Source organism: Manacus candei, unplaced genomic scaffold, assembly GCF_025592945.1.
Source record: "Manacus candei isolate 608988 ecotype Guabito, Panama unplaced genomic scaffold, ASM2559294v1 h1tg000005l, whole genome shotgun sequence".
In the NCBI taxonomy this organism is placed as follows: domain Eukaryota; kingdom Metazoa; phylum Chordata; class Aves; order Passeriformes; family Pipridae; genus Manacus; species Manacus candei.
In genome coordinates, this window is record NW_026138053.1 from 26476238 (window position 1) to 26497918 (window position 21681).

At 46.1% G+C, this 21681-nt stretch overlaps 1 protein-coding gene across 1 annotated transcript in view; it reads left to right on the forward strand.

Annotated features, from left to right (window-relative positions):
- Positions 1-5457: 5457 nt before the first annotated feature.
- The window catches only part of CUNH1orf21 (chromosome unknown C1orf21 homolog), a 113466-nt gene continuing 97242 nt past the window's right edge, over positions 5458-21681 (forward strand). The window contains exon 1 of the mRNA XM_051794703.1: positions 5458-5605. The gene's annotated coding sequence lies outside the window, so the exon portion shown is untranslated. The remainder of the gene's footprint in view (positions 5606-21681) is intronic.

A 21681-nucleotide genomic window follows, 5' to 3' on the forward strand; every position in this document is an offset into this window, starting at 1 on the left:
AACACACAAATCAAAGTTGATCCTGTGTGCAGGGTCAGGGGCTGGATTTGTTGATCCTTGTGGGTCCCTTCCAACTCAGGGTATTCTATGATTCTGTGATTCTATGATCTTGGTTGACTAATCTTATTATTGTACAGGCACAGAGCCTGTGACTCCAGTCCCAGAACATAACATAATTTAGGATAAACCCCCCAATGTATTAACTTTAGAAGTATCCATGCTGCATCCAAATATTGAACAACTGAAAACTAAAGTTCCTGCTTATTCTTTCCTCTCTCTGCCTTTCCCTGAAATTAATAGACAGCTTTGCTAAACTGTTAATCTGGAATTAGGACCTCAGAATTGGATGCTCTGACACAGATCTTTTGTTCTTGTTTATACGGCATCCAAAATGTGGGTGGTTTATCCGAGAGCTTATCTACCTATTTTGTCTTATCTTGCCTAATTGCAAGCTCAGGTATAAAGAGAATAATTGAATCTGTAAATAAACAAACCTTGCACATAGAATTGAAGATTATCTGAAAATTTCCATGTGTATCTATAGGTTTCTCTTTTCTTTTCTTTCTTACAGCTTTCTGTCCCAGGACTTTAATGTTCTGTGATGATGAAAATGTGAAAAAGAAAGTTCTGGAGAATTATGCAGCTGTAACTGATGCAGATTAATCTTTGACTCTTTTTCAATACTTCAGACTCCTTTTTGCCCTCTGAACAGGTGTTCTGCTGGGTGAGGTGAATGAGAGCAGTTCATGCTGCTAAGGGTATTATTTATGAGATCACAGAATCCCAGAATACGCTGAGTTGAAGGGACCCACAAAGATCATTGAGTCCAGCTCTTAGCCCTGCACAGGCCCATCCCCAAGAGTCACCCCCTGTGCCCCAGAGGATCAGCCAAACCCTCCTGGAGCTCTGGCAGCCTTGGGGCTGTGCCCACTGCCCTGGGGAGCCTGGGCAGTGCCCAACCACCCTCTGGGGGAAGAACCTTTTGCTGAGATCCAACCTGAGCCTGCCCTGACACAGCTCCAGCCCTTCCCTGGGTGCTGTCCCTGGTCCCCCCAGAGCAGAGCTCAGTCCCTGCCCCTCCTCTGCCCCTGCCCAGGCAGGTGGAACTGCACTGAGGTCTCCCCTCAGTCTCCTTCAGCTGAACACACTAAGTGCCCTCAGTGTCCTCACACGGCTTCAAAACAAGGCTCTTCCCCATCTCCCTGTCCCTCCTTTGGACACCCTCCAGTGGCTCAATCCCTTTCTTCCATTATGTTCCCCCAAACTGCCCCAATGTTGAGGTGAGGCTGCCCCAGGGCAGAGCAGAGCAGGACAATCCCCTCTCTGATGCCCCCAGGACGGGGTTGGCCCTCCTGGCTGCCAGGGCACTGCTGACTCAGGGCCAGCTGGGCACCCACCAGGACCCCCAGGGCCCTTTCCCAGCCCTGCCTTCCAGCCTCTCACCCCCAGTCTGTCCACACATCCCATGTGCAGAATGTGGCCACTTCCCCTTGCTGGACTTCATGTGGTTGGTGATTGCCCAGTCCTCTGATCTGTCGAGGTCTCTCTGCAGGGCCTCCCTGCCTTTGAGGGAGTCACAATTATTTATTGGTTAAAATGCATTCTCTGATATACCCAGAATTTGCAGTCCAAGTTTTTCTTTCTTGCAGATTGACACCCATTTCCATTTTAATAACGAGAGTGAATGCAACAAGCAGGGCCAGACTGTGCAAAACAAACATCCACAAATTTGTAGTCATTTAAATATGTAAAGCTAGTCTTTGATGTTAATGCACCATTAAAAAGGAGCTGGGAAGTTCACACTGTCTGTTCCTGTGTCGCTTGTCAAGCAGCAGAGCAGCTCAAAGAGCAGCTTGTTGGTTTGCAGCATCAAACCCACCTCAGCAAGTTTGGCATCTTGTAAAAATTTTTGGTACCTGACATTTCAAATTTTACAGGACATGGAAAATCCATGTGAAGACACTGCATTTGCAGAGCTTGGGCCCTCTCTTTGTTATCCAGCAGCACCAGCTGTGTGGTCCTCGTAAGCCTGACTCTGATTCTCCTCCAGTGCTGGGGGATGGAGGAATGGCTTCATCACCCTGGCAGTCAGAGTCCTTTCACAGTGACCGTATCTTCCAGCCCTCAGGATCTTACAAAGGTTTACAAAGATCTTTGAATATCAGCACAGTTAGGAAATAGTTCAATGTTTTGGGACTACAGTTCTTAGAGGGAAAATGAATTAGTCATTGTGAGGTTTACATTAGCATCTCTCTGCCAGGATCAAGGTGACGCCAATTAATCAGAATACTTAATTTTTAGTTTTCCTTCTGAATTCCTGTTCTTTGGGATAAATGTGCAGCAATTTCACCTATTTATATATAAGTTGAGATATAACTGCTCCCATTTCTCCCATTTCTGAAGTGAAGAGCTTCACTGAAGTATCAGGAGATCACTGGTGTCTTTCAGAAAATAAAACAGGGTAACTTAGGCATTTGCAACAGTTTTCATCTTGAAACACAGACAGTTGTGCTGCTAACAACTACCTGACTGAAGTAATGGTCTATTTTTTACCCAGAACAACTAGCACACAGGTACAACATGTATACCTTTGGCATAGACAAGTGAATTGCATTCCCATTTTTAGGAGAAAAGAAGGCAGACAGAGTCCTGTTAGCATTGCTGTATTATCATAACATAGGCAACATGTGTGGCACGCATGCACAGACATTGATTTCACTGCAGCAGTGGGATGAAAGCCAAATAACTTTTTTCTTCTTAAAGAGGCCAAACTGGTGTTTCTCCACCACTGTTTTAACTGCTCTCTTAAGAGGTTTGCTCTTTCCAGCATTCCTGTTTGCATTTTGCATCCTCAAGGCTTGTTCTACACATGCACCATCAGTAACACTTTTACCTCTGCCTGTGTAGTTAGTGTTATTTAGTGAAAATGCTCCTCTGTGAATGTCAGGGCACTCTGACAGTGTGAAGTGAGTACAAAAGTGAGAAACAAGTCCATATTCCCACTACGATTGCATTGGAAATAATATACATCAGCCTGGGCAAAAAGCATGCTGCAATCAAAGGGCTTCATCAGAACAGAAACAACGCATAGATAAAGCCAACAAAAAATTGTAGTGTGGCAGCATTTGGCACAGAGGTGGAGCTTCTTTCAAAAGAAGACAACCAGGTGCAGCCGCTGACCTTCCACACTCATTTCTAACCTCATCCTTCTCCTTTCCAAGAATTTTGAGGGGCTCGTGTGTTTCTTTCTTTTTCTTACGATAACAACAACAGCAACAACAACAATAACAATTTTGTCTTTGCAAATGTTAAATATTTGTTGCTGGCTACTCTTTAGTCCGTTGCTCCCTCAGATCCAAGTCAATTTATTCCCACAACAGCAGCAGAACTGAATTGAGAAAGTTGATTTCTGCTGTACAAAAAGTCAGGATGAAATCTGTCCTCCTTTTGCAGGAACAACCCCCAGCCTTTGGTTTTCATACTAAACCCATAATTTATTCTTGGGTTAATGAATTAATACTCAGTTCAGGCACCACTAGGCAGGGACAGAGCAACAGGCACAGCTGATGTGAGCTACGCTTAGTATCAAGTATGTTCTAGATATCAGAAATTGTTTACTCTGTTTATAATTCTTCAGCTTCTAAAAATAACTCTGCACTGTCTCGTCTCAAAAATGAGTAAAACAAACATGAGAAATCAGTGAAATAGCTATTTTCTGCTTTTAGACATCTCTTTGACTACATGAGAGTGGTAGGCAAAGGCTTGATCAGTAAATTTGTGCATAAGGAAATAGATTTATGTATAAATAATTATTATGCATGTTAACTAGCTGCACACATCACAAGAAAAACATCAGGGAGGTTTGCTTGTGGAGGCTAAACAAAATATGTTTGCTTCACGCTGTTCTTTTATGGTCACTTTTATTGGAAGAACAATTTATAGAGGCATAGCAATCATACATTTTTCACTGTGAAAGCACCATGTGTCTTTGGAAACAGCATCGGGCTCTTTGCAGAGAAAAACCAAAACTGGTCAACTTCATAGTTGTCAACCTAGAGTTGAAAATATTCCCTCTTTTGGAATGTCTCGATGTTGTTTATGTGCACCTTTCTGGTAGTGATTTCCAATGCAGCCACAAATAATTAACTGCTAGAAACTCGAAGACAGAAATGACTTCAAATAGAATCTTGCCAATGATCTGGCAAACAAACTGTTCTTTATTTCAACGTTTTCATCATGGTGAAGGAAAAAGGTCCTTAGACGAAAACATATCTGCCCGGATTATTGGACAATACTAAAACTGTAAGTGAGGAAAAGGATGTAGGCTTGCTGGAGTCTTTCTAGTTCACATGATAGCACTTCCTGGTGGGAGCAGTCTGTGATAGCTTTTACAAGCCAATCTTCAAAGAAGCTTCACCTCCATCTCCAGTTTTTCAGTCAAGTAATTCTCATTAAAAACTCTGCCTCCGTGAACAGAAAAATATGGTTTTGCCAGTGAAAATCTGTGTGCATGGTGCCATAAAACTGACAGGCACTACTTTCCTGAGAAAACAGCTTCCATAACAAGGCACAGAAGCACTCCACTGTCCCCTTGCTGAGTTGGAGAAGGACACCAAAGGCATGGGGGTCTGCGTTTGAGATGCATATAAATATCTCACAGGCGGGTGCCAAGAGGACAGTGCCAGACTCTTTTCCGTGGTGCCCAGCGACAGGACAAGGAGCAATGGCCTTAAACTGAAACACAACAAATTCCATCTCAACACAGAAACATAGAACATGCTGAGTTGGAAGGGACCCACAAGGATCATCTTAGCCATGCGCAGGACACCTCAATAATCCCACCCTGTCCCTCAGAGCGTTGTCCAAACAGTCCTTGAACTCTGGCAGTCTTGGGGCCGCACCCACTGCCCTGGGGAGTCTGTTCAGTGCCAACCAGCCTCTGGGGGAAGAACCTTTTCCTGATGTGCAACCCAAACCTCTCCTGACACAGCTTCTTGCTGTTTACTCGAGTCCTGTGACTGGTCATGAGAGCGACGAGATCAGCGCCTGCCCTTTTGCTTCCATGGGGAAGAACTTCTTTCCATGAAGGTGGAAGAGCACTGGAACAGCTGCCCAGGGAGGGCGTGAAGTCTACCTCTCTGAAGACATCCCAAACCCATCTGGACGCGTCCCTGTGTCACCTGCTCCAAGTGACCCTGCCTTGGCGGTGAGGTCGGACCGGACGATCTCCAGGAGGTCCCTGACGATTCTGCGGTTCTCTATCTGAGCATCTCTGACCTCCCCTGGACGCCTGGCGCTCTCCCACCTCAGCGCGCCGCTTCCCTGCGGTGCCGCGGGAGCCGCGGGGTCCCCACGCGGGACGCGGGACGCGGGATGCGGGATGCCGGAGCTGCCCCCGCGCCCCGCGGGGCTCGTCCGGGCGGCGGCTCCTCCTCCGCGGTGACGGCCGGGCGCGCCCCCGCCCCGGCCCGCCCCGGGCCCGCCCCGGCCCGCCCCGCTCCCCGGAGAGGCCGCTCCGCGCCCGCCGCCGCCGCACACCGAGTTGGAGCCGCCGGTGCCCCGCGCCTCCCGCCCGCGCCAGCCCGGGGGAGCCGCTCCGAGCGAGGTGAGAGCCCCGGGGCCGGGCGGGTCGGGTCGGGTCGGGGTCCGGGGGGAGCCTCCCCCGCCCCACCCCGCGGGGCCGTTCCCGCCGCCGCGTCCCCGCGCAGCCTTTCCATTCTTTCCCCAATTTCTCCGAATGCCCACCACCCCCCGCCCCGCCGCCTCCTCGGGGCGATGTTTTATTCATGGCCCGCCGGGCTTTGTGCGCGGAGCGGGTTCGCCGGGGAATGGCTGCGGGGGCGGCGGAGCCCCCGGGCCGGAGCCCCCGGGGCGGGGGGCTCTGCTGCGGGGAGCGGGCTGGTCCCTGCGGGCCGCTCCGTGCCAGGCGTTCTATATGGATCTCTATAGCTGTCTGTATCTACAGCTATATATATCTGCCTTCTCTCTCGATGTTCAGCAGCCGCGTACTGCCGCACGGAACGCCTGCGAGCCGGGCGGCACTTACACCATCACTGAGTTAACTGTAGATGTCAGGCTGTGCTTGCACTGGCGTGATGTCAGATCGGTAACACCGCGCAGAAATGGTGAATTCGGTGCGGGCAGAGCGTGATGGAGACGGCACAGACCCAGCTGGCGTGGACAGGCTCGCTGGAGCCTCTCTCTTCCCTGGTGCAGGGCCTGCTGTGTGGGTAGTTCCCTGGCGCAGGCGGATCGGAGGGGCACTGGGATAATTAGCAATTATTTGTGGGTAGCTGCGGCCTCGGAGGAGCAGATATTTATGCCTGGAGCAGAGATACTTGGCTTGCTTTCCCTTACAGAGGTGTTCAGGAGTGTGGTAGTTAGAGAGTCGTTTGCTGCTGCCCATCTTGTCTGCAAGTTCTGCGGGGAGGCAGGCTCCATGGGCAGCCTCCTCTCATTCCCGAGGAGGAATTCTGTTGCGTGCTGTGGAAAGCTGGCTGTCATCAATAGGTAGTTTCATATTAGCTCTCGATACCACCATGATTTCTCCCAACCTGCTCATGGACCGGCGAACTAAAACTGACAAATACTGAATTCAGTTTCCCATTTGCCTGCCCTTCACGTTCCCCATGCCCTGGTTGGTTGGATTTCAATGGAAACATTCCGGTCCTCAGTCTGTTGAAAGAAATCTGTATGTTTTGGTTTTACCTCTCTAACTTGCTGTTTGATAATAGCACTAAGGCTCCTCGTTTCTGGAGATCCCTGTGCATGGGGGGCTGGGGCTGTTTGCCATTTGGTACAAGTGGAGTGCACCGATACTGCTTGATGTTGTTGAACCTTATATTATCTTAGGCGTTGTATGATGAGGCAGCTTGATTTGTTTAAGGCTTTGTGATGATGCAATGCAATAATAATTATAAATCTTCTCATTGTCTGAAGACTCTTTAAATACTACTCTGTCTCGGGAGGTACTTTGTGTGTGTTTATTCCCAAGAGGCGCAGGCACGGATGAGCAGGGTTTGATATTAATCACCATCATTTTGGGGTGGGAGGGTGGGAGCAGTTTGGCACTGGTGCTTTAGGTTGTAATTTATGGGCGTGACGTCATGAGCTAGATAAGCTTTTATAGGATCTGCCATGTCAGTTCCAGCCTTTGTTTATATACGTGCAATTACTTGTTTTGAAAATCCACGCTGTATAGTTTGCTTACGAGCCTGCGCTGGAGCTGTGAATAAGATCCAGCAGAATGTGCTTCGATTGCACAATATTGTTCAGTGGTTGAAAACATTTTGCTTTACCTTGTGCTCGCAGCCTACACCAGGTGTGAAGTTACTACATGGCATCTGCACGCTGTGATGTGTACAGGAGTTGGCTGTGAAAGCGGTGACCAGGTGCTTTTATTTTCTTATTTCTCCATGATCCGCCAGGTGCTTTTATCTTCTGCTTTCTCCATGATCTTGGTTGTTTTGTTTTTTAAAAGAAGCGAGGTGCTGAAATGACTGATTTCAACTAACCCGTGCTGGAGAGAGCAGCTTGGTTATTTAAGGCTGCTGTGGTTTGTTATGCAATCAGATTAACAAAGGTTGAAATGATCGTTCAGCTTGGGGTAAATACGATCCATATAACAGCGTGGATTAGGGCGATTGTTTACATGGGGCAGATCTGCTGCAGTCGGCGTATTGCAAATATTGGACGAAAATGCAATGAGTGGACACAGTAACGTACTAAATAAGTTTTTAGTAAACTCCTTGGGATCATAATGTACTTGCTATCGATTGTCTGTGCTCCAGGAGCTTCTGCAGTGCCTTAGGTGCTGCTTGCACGCATGGGCAAACTTACTTTCAGCTTCATTTAGTTGACAAGCAAAGAAAGGCCTGGGTGAACATCTTTGTGCACAGCCTGGGGTGCCCAGGGTGCTGTGCAGGCTTTGTGCTGTTGCAGTCCAGGTGTTGAGTCAAAGAAGATGACCCAGTGCTCAACTGGAAGCTTTCTAAATTAAAAAAAAATACAATTCCAGCCACATTTGCTGAAGCTGGCAGCCCCTCAACCGGTCCATTATTAGTTGGCCGTTTCCCCTGGTTGTGGTGGGGGCAGCGTTGCTGCAGGGGAGGTTTTTGAGGCTTGTCTCCCTGAACGTGCTCAGAGAGGAGGCGATGACGCGTAGGCATCGATGCTGTACCAGAGGTGAGACCCTGCTGGGAGAGATAAGAGCTGAAAGGGGAAGGTGGAAGCCTGGGATGGGGAAGTAGCCAGAGCGCGGGGAGGAGAGGGAGGTGTTTGTCAGCAGGGACCTCTCCGTGTCTGTGCACGCTCAGACCCCGCTCTGCGGTTGTACCACGGTGCTCTGGTGTGGGCTCTGGTGCTCTGGAAGGTGGACCTTGCTCTAAAAATACAGTATGTGGTGGCATCGAGTGTTTGGGAGAAAGGAGGAATAACTGATTCCTGCAGTCAGTTTTCTGGAGGCCTTCATGTTGGTGTGGAGCCCAAACCCTTCCAACCTTCCTCTCATTCAGGAAAAGGTAAGATACCCTTCAGGATGCTGCTTTTCCATCCTTCAGCAGATGATGGAACAGGACTACATTTTGGATACACATTCAATAGTACTCCAGAAAGGGTTTATTAATATTATTATTATTATTATTTATATCCTTGCTGACCGTGTTTAATTCTATATAAGCAAACATCTAACTGCAAAGGGATTTCACAGGCAAAGGGATTTCACAGGCACTTGCAAATGTCTCTCACTGTGCTACTGGCTGCTGTGTGTGCTGTACAACATATTTGTGATAAATGTACACAAGCACATTTAGGGTACACTGGAATCTAAGAGAGGGATTTTGGGGAATAGCTAACATTGTTAAGGCTCTGTTATTGTTGGATGTTCAGAGGAGGTGGTATGGGATGTGATATGCACTCAGTAATATTAAGGCTATTACTGGTATTAGTTTACTTCAGCTCTAATTTATTAACAGGTTGGGATCTTGTCACCTTCAATTTTGTGAATGGAGTAAGAACAGTTATTCTTGGCTGGATTAGAGATGTGTCTAACTCAGTAGCTTTAATGTTGGGGCCACTTTCTGGTTCATAGGAAAACTGTAACTCCAGAGTTGTCCTGCTGGTAAACCCTTCCAGTGGTCATTACTCTAGGAAATCTTTGGGCTGGCAGTTCCAGTGAGGCTGTTGTGTTTAATAGCTGCTGATGGACTGTCTTCTCTTAAAAATGTCTTAATTTGTTTTGAAAAACTTTATGGCTTTCGTGTTCACAGCCTCCTGTGTTGGTGAGCTTCTTGGTATAATTGTGCAGTCTGAAAAGGATTTGATTTTATTCATTTTACAGCTTACCATTTCAAGTGCCTGTGATTTTATCTGAATTGTGCAAGAATATCTTTCTTTTTAGATTTTCACACAGAAACAGACTATATATGGGGATGTTAACAGATCTTAGAACATATATAGAGATAAATGCTATATGTTTGCAGTCAGGCGGGCTTCCAGCCTCATTTACAGTCACCTTTCATAAACAGGTACCATTATGGCTGTCATATTTAAGTGATTGCATGCAAAAAAGTGTTAAAATAGAAGAAATGATGTGATTTCTGCAGCTGTTCATCCTGTACACACGTTGTGGTAAATCTTGATTCGGAGCGACTCAGACGACAAAAGGGTTCCTACTTGCCAAGGACCAACTTCACCAATGTTGTTTGAAGATTTCCTGAAGTAAAATTTTGCAAGGAGTCTGGTGCAACATTTTAGAGATGTGCAAGGATGCGTAGAACAGAATTTAAGAACTCTATTTAAGAGTTAGAAGTTAAGAAATACAGATTCCAATTAAGTGAAAACAGTGACTGAATCCCTGAATTGTTCTGTAGGTTGGCTTCCACCAGGCCATCCTCGACCGTTTCAGGAATAGATGGGTGCTAACAAAGTTGTGGTTTAAATTCCTCTTTTCCTTTATGTGGCAGGGAAGCAGCATCCTTTGCCTGTGAATTGATCTACAGTATTTGTTTTTGTCCTGGTGATCCAGGGGACTATCTGGGTTACAGGAGCCCTCTGGGTCACAGATGGTGTTGTACTAGACTTCTATACTGGTGGTAATGGCAGTTGTGTTTGATGAGTTAAAAAAAGCCCTTCAAAGGTTGCTAATTTATTACTGGAATCATAGAATCATAGAATATCCTAAGTTGGAAGACACCCACCAAGATTATCACGTCCAGCTCCTGGCCCTGCACAGGACACCCCCACAGTCCCACCGTTCCTGAGAGCATTTTCCAAATGCTCCTTAAACTCTGGCAGGCTTGAGGCTGTGACCGCTTCCCTGGAGAGCCTGTTCCAGTGCTCTTATTGTGGCAGCTTCTGAAATCCTGCCGATAAAAATGGGTAGAATTTTCATGTTTTTAAAGCAAACAGAAAATCTTAATCTTGTCATTTCTATTGTTATTCCACCCGTAAGCCTGTAAACTTATGATTAAAGTGGGTGGAATTTCAGCTTACTGGTTTATGGGTGGGATATTAGTAGAGGCTGACCAGACAAATGTTTTCTTTTTGTTTTAAAAATAGAGACACTTACATAATGATGCTATACACAAAACAGTATATGCATATGGATAAGATCTGTGCAACAGTGTTAATCCAACAGCATCCCTTGCCTGGGTGTCTGCTGTCATTTGCTTCAAAGAAGGGTAATTCTGGAGTGAAGAGATGCCAGTGCCAAGTGATTTAACTGGAGTATTGTATTGGTCCAGTCCTGAACAACCTTTAGGCAGGGCTCTGGATTAGAGGTTTGGAGAAACAGATTTTTAAACCATTGTGAGCTCCTAATTTTTTATCTGAATAAAGGAAAACCATTCTTTCTGGGTTTTTTGTAGAGCACTGTTGTCTGTGGTTTGAGTTGTTTGCAAGGATTCATCTCTTAATGTGTGGTGTATGCTTAGTAAATCTGAGATCCCGTTTTTGAGAATGGAGTGTTATTGCTAATTAAAAAAGACCCAAAGCAGTGAACATGTCTGAAAGCATCAGGATGGCATCAGGGTTTTTCCTTACTGTGAAAGTTTGTTTTCCTTCTGTCTCTGTATTTGTAACAGAAAAGAACAGACTTTATCCATCAAGTTTGGACAAAGATAAAAAGCAAGTTCACTTGAAATATGTATTTAATAGGGAAAATATTCCAGGATCTATATATACAGGTGGGCATTTTCCCAAAAGCATGTGTTAGGTGTTGCTAACTATGTTGTTGCTAACCAAAATTCTGGCCCTGAACGTATCTATAAATACCATACGTAGCCTCACCCCTTTGACTCTGTGAAACGATACGTAGCTGGAATCATTTCATACATCAGGACATAAAAGGACCTTGGTGAACTTGTGCTTTTATAATAAACAAGGAGAAGTTTATCCAGGTTGCCCAGTTTATCCGCACAAAGACAGCTCTTTATTCGGGGAGGGGAAGGGACTTACCTCTTAGACTTTCCTCCTTAGGATTTTTATCTCATCCCATCCTGAGATTTTATTCATAAAAGCAAAACAACTTTAATGTTTTTGTATGTTTGGCAGACAGAGCTCTGCATTTTGGAGTCGTGGGTAATTAGATTTGTGGAGCCTGTGCAATTCTGGATATTGGGCAGGGAGATTGTTTTTGCAGGAAGACAGAGCGAGGAACAGCTTGCTCTCATTCCCTTTCTTAGGGTGGCAGCACCATTTTCTGTGCCCTTTGCAGGTTTGTGATGTTGGTGTGCTGTTCCTGGGGAAGCAGGCTTGTTGAAGTTTGCCTTTGTGTTTGGAGAATTCCTTTTAAATTGCCATTCAGTAAAGCTCTGAATATTGGATATTTGCAGATCTCCAGTGGAAAACAGTCTGAGGGAAGAATTGGCTTGTAAACCAAAACAAATGCTGTCTTTTTAAGGGCTGGTAATGGGCTGTAAGCCCATTTCAGCTTCAACTTTGAGGGATGACTAAGATGTTTCTCTGATCTGGCAATAGCCGGTTTGGATCCTGCCGCTTAATTTTGTCTACAGGCCTGCTCGTCCCAGCTGCATCTCGAAGGGAGCACGACTGACGTGCAGTAAATGTACCGACAGAATGTGCAGGAGTTTGGGCTTTTGTTGCCCATGGATTTGCCCAGCGCTCCGTCCCTGGGAAGCCGCCCTGGGCATCAGGGCGTCCTCTGAAGTGGGATGTTCAAAGCTGTGGTTTGGGCTGCTGAGCGTGGCCAGCCATGTGATGCTGAAGGACAGGGTACTGCTCCTCTCCTTCCAGCGCCGTTGTGCCTCTCACAGACGCGCAGTAGCTGCAGTCTGGTGGATGCCCAGAGGCTCAGCTTTCTCTTCTGAGCCTTTATTTTTGCAGGAATCTGAAACAGCAGAGCTGAAGCTGCTGAATAAGCCGGACTGAATCCAGGGGAGCAGAGCTGGCTCTCCCCTTTGCCTGCCACAGAAATGCAGAGAGGAGAAACTCCTATGAGTACTCCAGGGACTTGTTTTATTAGTGGGTGAAAGAAAAGCCAACCAGAATTTTCTAATACTGTCTCTATTATTTTTACCACTCAAAGTTCTAATGGATATAATTGTTTTTTCTTACAATTTATGTTTTTTAAATTACTCCCTGGTTTTCAGGTATGGGAGTCTATCAGCCAGTACTACTGAAATGAAAATCAAAATCTCCCAATGAACAAGCTCCTGACACAATTTCTGTTGGTTTTGCTCCGCTTAAGAAAATAATAAGAGGGAGCTGTATCTGTTCTGCTTTGGACACGCCAGATAAGGTGTATCTTTGAGATTAAAAAGTCCTGATGCTGGTGGGAGGAGGGGAGCGCTTCTTTCTTTTGTCTCCAAGGTTGCAGCAGAGGATACTAATTAACCACCAAACAGATTGGGTTTGGGGAAGTTTGCCTTTGCTATCGCAGTGAAAATGCTTTGTTTGGAAGAGCTCCGTTGAATGACACCCACAGGCGTTCACGGCGAGATGAACCGGCCCCGGGCTGCCCCAAAATCCTCCTGTTTCAGTCTGCAGAAATACGCCAGGCAGGCTTTTGAAACGGCAACAGCCAAGTGTGCATGTTCTGGAGCAGCCTGTGTCCGGGGGAGCGCGGCACAGCCCCGAGCAAAGACGTCAGCAGTGAGCAGGGACTGTCACCCCAACACAGACGGGATGGGGCGACCGGAGCGACGCGGCACCGACGGGCGGGTCGGGGTGGGTGTGAGCCCGGAATATGGGGTTGGTTTGTTGTTCTTCCCCAAGACAGCACTCTGAGGTGGATTTTCCTATAACTACCACTCTTGGATATTTTGGCAAGAGAGAGACTGTTTTCTAAAAAATAAAACATTAAAACATGGGATAAGAGGCCTCAGGCTTAGTAACAGCATTTTAGGAGAATAATAAATGCTCAGCCTTGTGAAGCTGCATTTAGTTGTATGTTTATTTGGGGATTTTTTTACAAGCATAATGGAAAATTATGCACTCGACTCTTCTCTAAGTTGCCATGGGATTCAGGGGACCTAATTTCCCTAAGACTGTGAAAATCCCAGGCTTTGCAATGTAATTTTTGTTTGCCATTACACTTCTGTGCTAGTCTTTGAGCCTTTTTTCATCCACAGCAAATGCTTGGGTGCTGCAACAGAAATAGTTTAAAAACCAATGATTTGAGAGAAAAAGAGCTGGAGCTTCTTGGATGTCTGGGGACTGGATGAAGTAGGATTAATCTGGCATTAAGGCAGAAATTTGTGAGAGAAGCTCGGTCAAGTGACTGGCTGGAGAGAGGGGGGATTCATGAAGTCAAAGTCACTTCTTCAGCCAAAGGGGGATCAGGCTGACATCTTTCTGACAGGATTTTTGCCTGGCCTCTCCCACTCTGGGTAGCTGTCACATACTTTCTTCGCAATTGCTTACCATTCTGAGAACTCATGCCTTAAAAAAAAAAAAGTCTCGGAGTGAGCAGCTTTCCAGAAGGTCGTTAGAAATTTAATACTACAATTTAATGAGGTTTGTGAGTTACCTGTAACACAAATAACAGTGCTGACGGGTTGCTTTTCAATTATTAATTTTTGTACAGCAAGTCGTTGGCCATTAAGATGGGTTGTCTATGCAAAGTGGTTCCATAAAATGCAAATTATTAGCTTCTATGTGGGTCAGAAAACATTGCATACTTGGTGTAATTCTTGTAGTTAAATAAACTCTTTTGCTAGGCAAATAATTTAAGCACTGGTTACGCTTAGCATTGTCAAAAACATACGTGGGTTCTTGCTGAGTGTAAATAAAAGCGTTTCAGCTTTGAGTGATGACTGCAGGATTTGGCTTAAAGGCTATTTTTGGGCCCCGGGCACAGCCCAGAGCCGGGGGATGTACGTGGCTCCGCTCCGGGAATGGCGTCAGGACGGAGGATGACTCAGTCACCCCTGCAACTTCCTCGTTGCTCCGGAGAGGTGGTGATTTACTGCGGCTCTGTGTCAGCAGCGATAGCCATCGCCCCGCTGATTCAGCCGCCCCGGCAGGGCTGGGGGAGGATGTGCCTGCCCGGGCCCTCCCCTGCCCTCCCCGCCCGGCACTGCCCGGGGGTGGCGGCCTTGGCTGCCAGCCGGGCACCCCCCGGCACGGCCTGCCCCACCAGCACGGCCTGCCCCTGCCAGTACGGCCTGCCCCTGCCCAGCACGGCCTGCCCCACCAGCACGGCCTGCCCCACCAGCACGGCCTGCCCCTGCCCAGCACGGCCTGCCCCACCAGCACGGCCTGCCCACACGGCCTGACCCGCCAGCACGGCCTGCCCCTACCCAGCACAGCCTGCCCCGCCAACCTGCCCCACCAGCCTCGGGAGCTGGACGGCATTCCTCTGGAGTCAGGGAAGAGTGGCTGGGCAGAGCCCCGGGGCTTTGGTCTTCCGAGGGTGCTGCGGTTGAATCAATAGTGAATGTGGCAGAATCAGCACATAGCGATGTTGCTGCTGGGTGAAAAATTGCTCCAAACCCTTCCAGGCCCTGCCCTGGCCTTCCTTCGTAGGCAGAACAGGTTGGGCAGTGGCACAGGACAAGAGGAGACTACAGAGAACGAAGTGAAGTTCACTGAGAACATTCATTAAGCATGATGGGTCAAGGACTCTCTGTTTTTCTGGGGTTTATGTTGGCTTCAGTGCATGAGGAGAGATTTCTTTGCTCCTGTTGTGAGGAGTAAGGGAATTAGTTGTTTAACTGCTGGCTTTTGCTGCCTGCTTTCCAAAAGAAACCCCCAAATACAAAACCCACCAGTCTAAACACCTGATTTTGAAATAAAGCACTTTCTTTCAAATACGGGAATGATCCTACCATTGTCAAAGGACTGTGATGGAGAATAGCATCCTGATGGCAATGCCTCCTTGCTTCTCTTCCACTCTGCTTTCCCAAGAGCTGCTGCTATCCTGGGAAAGCACATGAAAAACCCACTTGCTCTTTCTTGTTGGAGCCCTTATCTTTTTAGTGGAGAGTAAATACCAGGGTAATTGTGTTCCTGTATTTTTTTTGCCTCAAGCCAAATGCAGAATAAACAGCTCTCTTTTCTGGGGCATTTTTGCATGGAGGTATGCTTTGAAAAGGCACAAACAGGCTGTTGTTGGCCATAATCAGTGTTAGCTGCTTCTCAAGGTGATGTCTCGCCAACCTTTGTCAACCCTTGTCAGAGGCAGAGGTGAGACACAAGATCCCAGGTGAATTAACCATGCAGAGGAAATTATTCCCCCAAAAATCTGTGGGCTTTCTGAGCATGTGAGATCAACTCCACTTTTGATCTTGGTTGGGACTGAATATCCTCAGGAATAAAAACCATAAGTAAAAATGGAGGCAGCCCTGAAGACTTCTTGATTTCTCTTTTATGGCTGCTCCCTGGGGAATTGCACTGTCCTGTTTGCTGATGGATTCTTTTAACGAGTAAATTGGTGACCTCTGTGCTTTTTTAGGTGTTCAATTTCCCATTTGTCTCTTCCTTGTGTATAATTTTCCGTTCCTTATCGGCTGCCAGCTCCCACAACAGCTCATGAACGTGCCTGAGTTGTGTTTTGTATTGAAATAGTTTATTGCTTTCAAAATACTGGCCGTGGCTGGGTGTAAAAATTAAAGTAGCGTGTAAGCTTCAGTCTGCTGCTTCTGTGGCAGTAAAGTCAAACTCTGTGAGTTAGGCTCTGTATCCATAAGGTCTCTTCCAAGTGCAAACTGAGCTGAGGTGCTGCCTGTGGGAATGCTGACCTGGTATTTCCCCTCAGTATTGAGGGGAAAAAAAAGTGTTGGAGGAGATGCAGGGACCTTTCTGTATCATCAGACCACAAGACTGGTTTTGTATCTCCATTTGAATGTCCAAGAAGAGATGGAAAACAGAAGATGGGAGTGATTTTTACCCTTGAGGTAGCGTATGCCTCTTGGTGACAGGGATGGCAGGCTGGCTCTCCGGTTTCTAGTGGTCATTAGCCACCAGGTCTAGTAGGTTCAAGTATTGGGTTAGTCACTGGGGGTACTCTAGGACAGAGTTTAAACCTGATGGAAATTACAGCAGTCTAAGGTGCAGCACCTCAGACCTGAAGTTGTTCGTTATGCTTACCTGGAAATGTAGTAGTGAACCCTTGGTGTATCTGTCCTTGGCAGTTCCCCTGGTTTCTGTCCTGTTTGTTATAGATCTCTACTGGAAAGGCTTGGATGAAATGAGTGCCTGCAGGAAAAGTTTTAGGGAATATTGGGAAAAAGAGAACAAACTTGCACCGGAAAAATGGCTTCAAAGCATGTGATAAGGAGGAAAAAACATGCATGGTTCCAGATATTGCTGGAGTAGGAGAAAAATGGCATGGGATCGTGAATGGTGCACTGGGATGGGAACTGGGAGACCTTTCCCAAGGAGCTGTGGAGCTGCTGCTACTGGAGTTGCCCATCCAGGCTCTTTGCAGCTGCAACCATGTCTTTGTGGTGGAGCTCTGAGCTCAATCTGTGCCTTGCTATCAGGAAAGAAAAAACAGGTACCTTTTCTCAGCTTTGAAGTGTTTTTGGTGGTTTGTTTTTTGTTGTTTGTTGTTTGTTTTTTTTAACAGTGAAATCTGGATTAGAAATCCTTTGATCAACTTGAAGCTCAGTAGCTTAATTCTGTTCTCATAACAGATTTGCTTTTCAAATACTATTTTAAGTTCAGAGTTCTGAAGAGGAGTATTTCCTATTGCTGCCTGTGACAAGTACTAATGCTCCCAGTTCAGTCCTGGAGCTGGGGTGTGCATCCCAATTTCCTGATGGTTTTTTGGAACTTCAGCCGCCTCCGCAGGGTGAAGACAGTGCTGATTGACTGCAGGGTTGTACTGCTAATAACTATAAACAGCAGTTCTGACTCACTGGTCATGGAAGACAGAAGTACAATCAGATATTGTGACTATGTTAATTTGTTTACATAAAGGGAAATTTATGTAAATATCGGCACAGGTTAGTTTAGCCCATGTTTGCACCTGTGTTCAGTACGCTGGGGCTGACATTGGGTACTGCTGAGGTCACAGAGAATTTTGCTGTTGAGCTTAGCAGGTCTAGGATTTAGCTTCTGAAAGTTTAGAGGCACAGTGGTTTTTAATACTGTTAAATGCTGTAGAAGAAGGATTCCTGTGGCTTTGCATTGCTGTGATCATAGATGTGAGGAAGGAGAAAATAAGCTGATAACCCGTCTTTCTGGTTGTCCTCTTTAGAAGATGTATGGCTCCCCTGCACACCTGGCTTTTGGTTGTCTCCCAAATTCAACTCCCCCCATCCCTTCCTACAGTCCCTACCTATCTCATACAGACTGGAGCTTGCAGGCACCTTGGGTTTAGCATGGGCTGAAAATCAGTGTTGAAAAAGAAGTTCAGAATAATAGTTGGCCACCATGATGCCTGGCAAAGGAGGTATTCATAGAATTGGAGGATGGTTTGGGTTGGAAGGGACCTCAAAGCTCATTTCATTCCAACCCCCCTGCCATGGAAGGGGGCACCTTCCACTCGGCCAGGTTGATCCAAGCCCTGTCCATCCTGGCTGTTGGAATTCCATGTTGGCTGATTCTTTTCAGTTTAGGGTAGGAGCAGGGCCTGGGCGTGTTGTATCTTGGTGGTCACCATCCAGAGCTGGTATCAAGAAGAAGAATAATGACCTGGGAAGTGGGAACAGTATGTTCTTGAGTTTATTGAACAGAGAGGTGGCAAGGTGGAAGGTTGGAGATGAAATGGGAAGAGCTAAATGGCTGATGGCACAAGGCTGGAAACGTGAACAGGAGAAAATGAGACGTGGACTAACAAAACCAAAAGGTTCTTGCTGGTGAAAAGGAAGTTGTGCAAGGGCACACGTGTGCTTTGCATTGCTATCCCAAGATGGATGGTCAGAGGGGCAGAAACGATCAAATGCTTCCTCCTCCTGGTCTTCATGTGGTGTGTATTATGAATAAAAGCTTTCTGAGTGAGAGCTGAGGGCCAGAGCTGATATCTGTAGGCTGTGATGGAGGGTGTTGGGCTTTGTGTTGCTTTTCCTCTTTGTGCACCCTTCTCTTTTAATGGGTGACATATAGTTTAGCTGGATCAGTGAGGAGATTCACCACTTGAACCATGCTGAGCAGCAGCACAAGCTATGGGCAAGGCAGAAGAGGAAAGAAAGAATTTGGTCTCCAGTTAGGGTATTTCTACAACTCTGAAATACTAAAGATCAGCCAAAAAGCTTGTAAATATTCCAGTTGTGAACTGCAGTGATTTTGTTTAATGTGCTTTAATGATAATCCTGTCATCTTTTCCAGGTGGATATGTTAATACTTCACTTTAGAGCAGTATTTATTCTGATCTCTGGCTGTACCCCTTGTTTGTCCCCTAAACCATGTCTCTTTCTACCACAAAGCACTTAGATAACTGGTGTTATGGCATAATAATCACCACTTGTGTTAGCTGCCCAGTTCTCAGCTGTGCTGGTTTGTATTCTGGTATTTGGTTGCAAGCCAGACAAGCAGGTAAGTGCATAAAAAGCAAAGCAACAGCAAGAGGAAAAAAAGAAATTGTATTTGATTAAAATCCATTTCACTATGACACCTTAAATATAGCTAATTGGTTGTGTGTTTTGGGGGGAGGTCTAAGGCTACGGATGAAGTTTTACGGATGAACCTTCACTTCTTGAACCTGGGATAGGGCTTGAGGGAAGAAATCACAGTCTCATCATGGCACGGACACACTGTTGGGGAAGGGGACAGCGGCCGACCCCGCAAGCACCGGCTGTGGGAATACAGTGGCTCCTGATTCCAGTAGCTTCTCCTGGTTAAAGGTCCTGCTTTGTGCATGGAGGCTTGTTTGTGTTTGTGTTCTGTGTCCACCACCCGTGCTGTCTCGTGTTACGCAGTGACCTGCGAGAGCCAAACCAGCACGAATTTCCGCGGGGTTTCGTGTTGCCGCTTGTGTTGGCACACAGCGTATTTGACAGGAGAAGTCCTGGCAGGACACCAAAGGACAGGAGCTGGCTTGTAGGCCAGCAGAGGTAATGGAGCACTGTGCCTGCTGCAGTAGGGCTTTGTATCCAGGAAGAAATGCTTTAGTGCTGGTTTTGAGAGGGAAAGTTCGTGTGTGCGGTATCTGCAAAGTCTTAGGCAACAGACAGTTGTTTTGTGGGGGTCCTCTTTATTGGTTTAACATTTTGAAGAGTTTCTAAAAAGTTCTTAAGAAATTCCTTGGTTAACTTCACTTAAGAATTAAAATGATTTACTATGGAACTTCCTCTTTGCCAGCCCTAACACCATTTCCTGTTTTAGTTTGCTCTTCTTAAATTTCCCCTCAGCACATTACTAATTGTGTTATGTTGGTGCAAGGAAACTCCAGATGAGATCAGGTGTTGTTTTGGAAAGCACAGTCTTGTCTTTTGGCAAGGGGATTGGCTTCCCAAGGCTCACAAGGTGTGGAGGAGCAACCAAGGGTGAGTGGGGAACAGGGGAATGGACAGGGGAGCCCAGTAAGTAACCCTGTGCAGTGATAATCAATCGATGTTGACTTGCTGTGTTGCACTTACTGCAACTTTAGTTGCACATTGAATTGAAGAGGAAAAAGTTACCCCTGTATCTGGGTTTGTGTAGTAGAGAGCGTTACAGGGTGGTTTCACCTTGACCTGATCTGTATTCCTACACCCCTTCCCAGGTAACCGTGGTTTCTCTTGAGTGCAGGATGAAGTGGATCTTTAGTCCAACAGAATGCAGTTGTTGGGAATAATTCTGCATTTTCAGCTCATCTTCAAAGTGCTGTATGGGCTTGTGAGGTCTGCCTAGGATGGCTTGGGGGATCAGGGGATTCCACTGCAGGCCTCCTGCAGAAGGAGTTGCTTCTTAATTTGTTTCTTACATCCTCTGCTGAGCTTATTGGATAACAACAGTTCTGGAAAGCAGAGGAATATAATTAAGTTTAATGTCAAATTAAAAAAAAATTTTCGGGGGGGGAGAGGGGTGTTACCTGTCCTTCATTTCTTTACATTGTTTTCTCATCTTCCTCTCAGATGAGTGCCAAAAGAAGTGCTGGTGTTCCTGCAATCTCTGAGGAATGATGGATTGTCATCTGTTAAGGGACTGACTGTCTAATTGAAATAGTGAATTTGGAGCATGCTGTGAGTGCACTTGCTCCTTGAGTGTTGTTACTCAGTGTCTGTGGTGTACAAGTGCTTGCTGGAGGGAAAACTCCTTTTCATGTTTATACACTTAATAATTTGTTTTGGTGAAACATCCTTATTTTTAGTCTCTTTTAAGCCAGCAGAAAAATTAATTTACTTTTAGAGTTGGTCAATTTTTTTAAGATTTCACTTCTTTCCCCTGAAGTCTGCAAAATAGCATTTTTCCTCATGTTTTCTACTCATCTATGCACAGTCAAACAGAATACTATTTTTTAGTCCAAATATAACTTTTATAGTAATCTGATGTTCTCCATCAGATTCCTGCCTTAGCTGAGGGCAGCCTGTAACGACTGAAGTGATCAGCCAGGGACTCTAAGCACTAAGGGTTTGTAATGTCCAGTCCCCCAAAATGCCTCTATTCTTTGAGCTGAGTGAGAATACTGGGACCCCATGCCATCCCTTAAAGTCCCCTCCTCACTTTTAATGCCCACTAGGTTTGGCTGAGGTTTGCTGCCAGTTTATATGACAAAAATGTCTATGTAGGATTTGCAGATTGAGTCGTGCCTTTGTTCTGGGCATGCAGTTGAACAAGTGTGGGTCTAGTCCATGATAAGAACGCTGTTTCTTTTCTGTGTTTTTGTCTTTCAAACAAGTTACAGAATCACGGAATATTCTGAGCTGGATGAGACCCACAGGGATCATCGAGTCCAGTGAATTATCCATACAGGGATCAAACCCACAACCTTGGTGTTATTAGCACCATGCTCTAACCAGCGGAGCTAATCTCAGGGTCCACATCAGCTTTTTTTATAAGAGAATGCTTTGTAAACCAACTACAATGTATTTTTATTCATTTGATGTGAACATGAACAAGGATACAAAACAAAAGACAAAGGCAAGCATATAAGAAAAGACCTTTAATAAAGGTCCTGCTTCTGTGAATTCTGTTTGAAGTGAATGGGAAGCACTGATTATTTGTGTGCATGTGTGTATAAACATTTTTTTCATCACAGAAACTGCTGCTCTCACTTGGTAGTGCTAGGAAATGGTGTTTGGGAGTCAGAGGCAGTGGTGGATGGCCATCTGCTGCGCACCACGTGGGTGTGGGTTT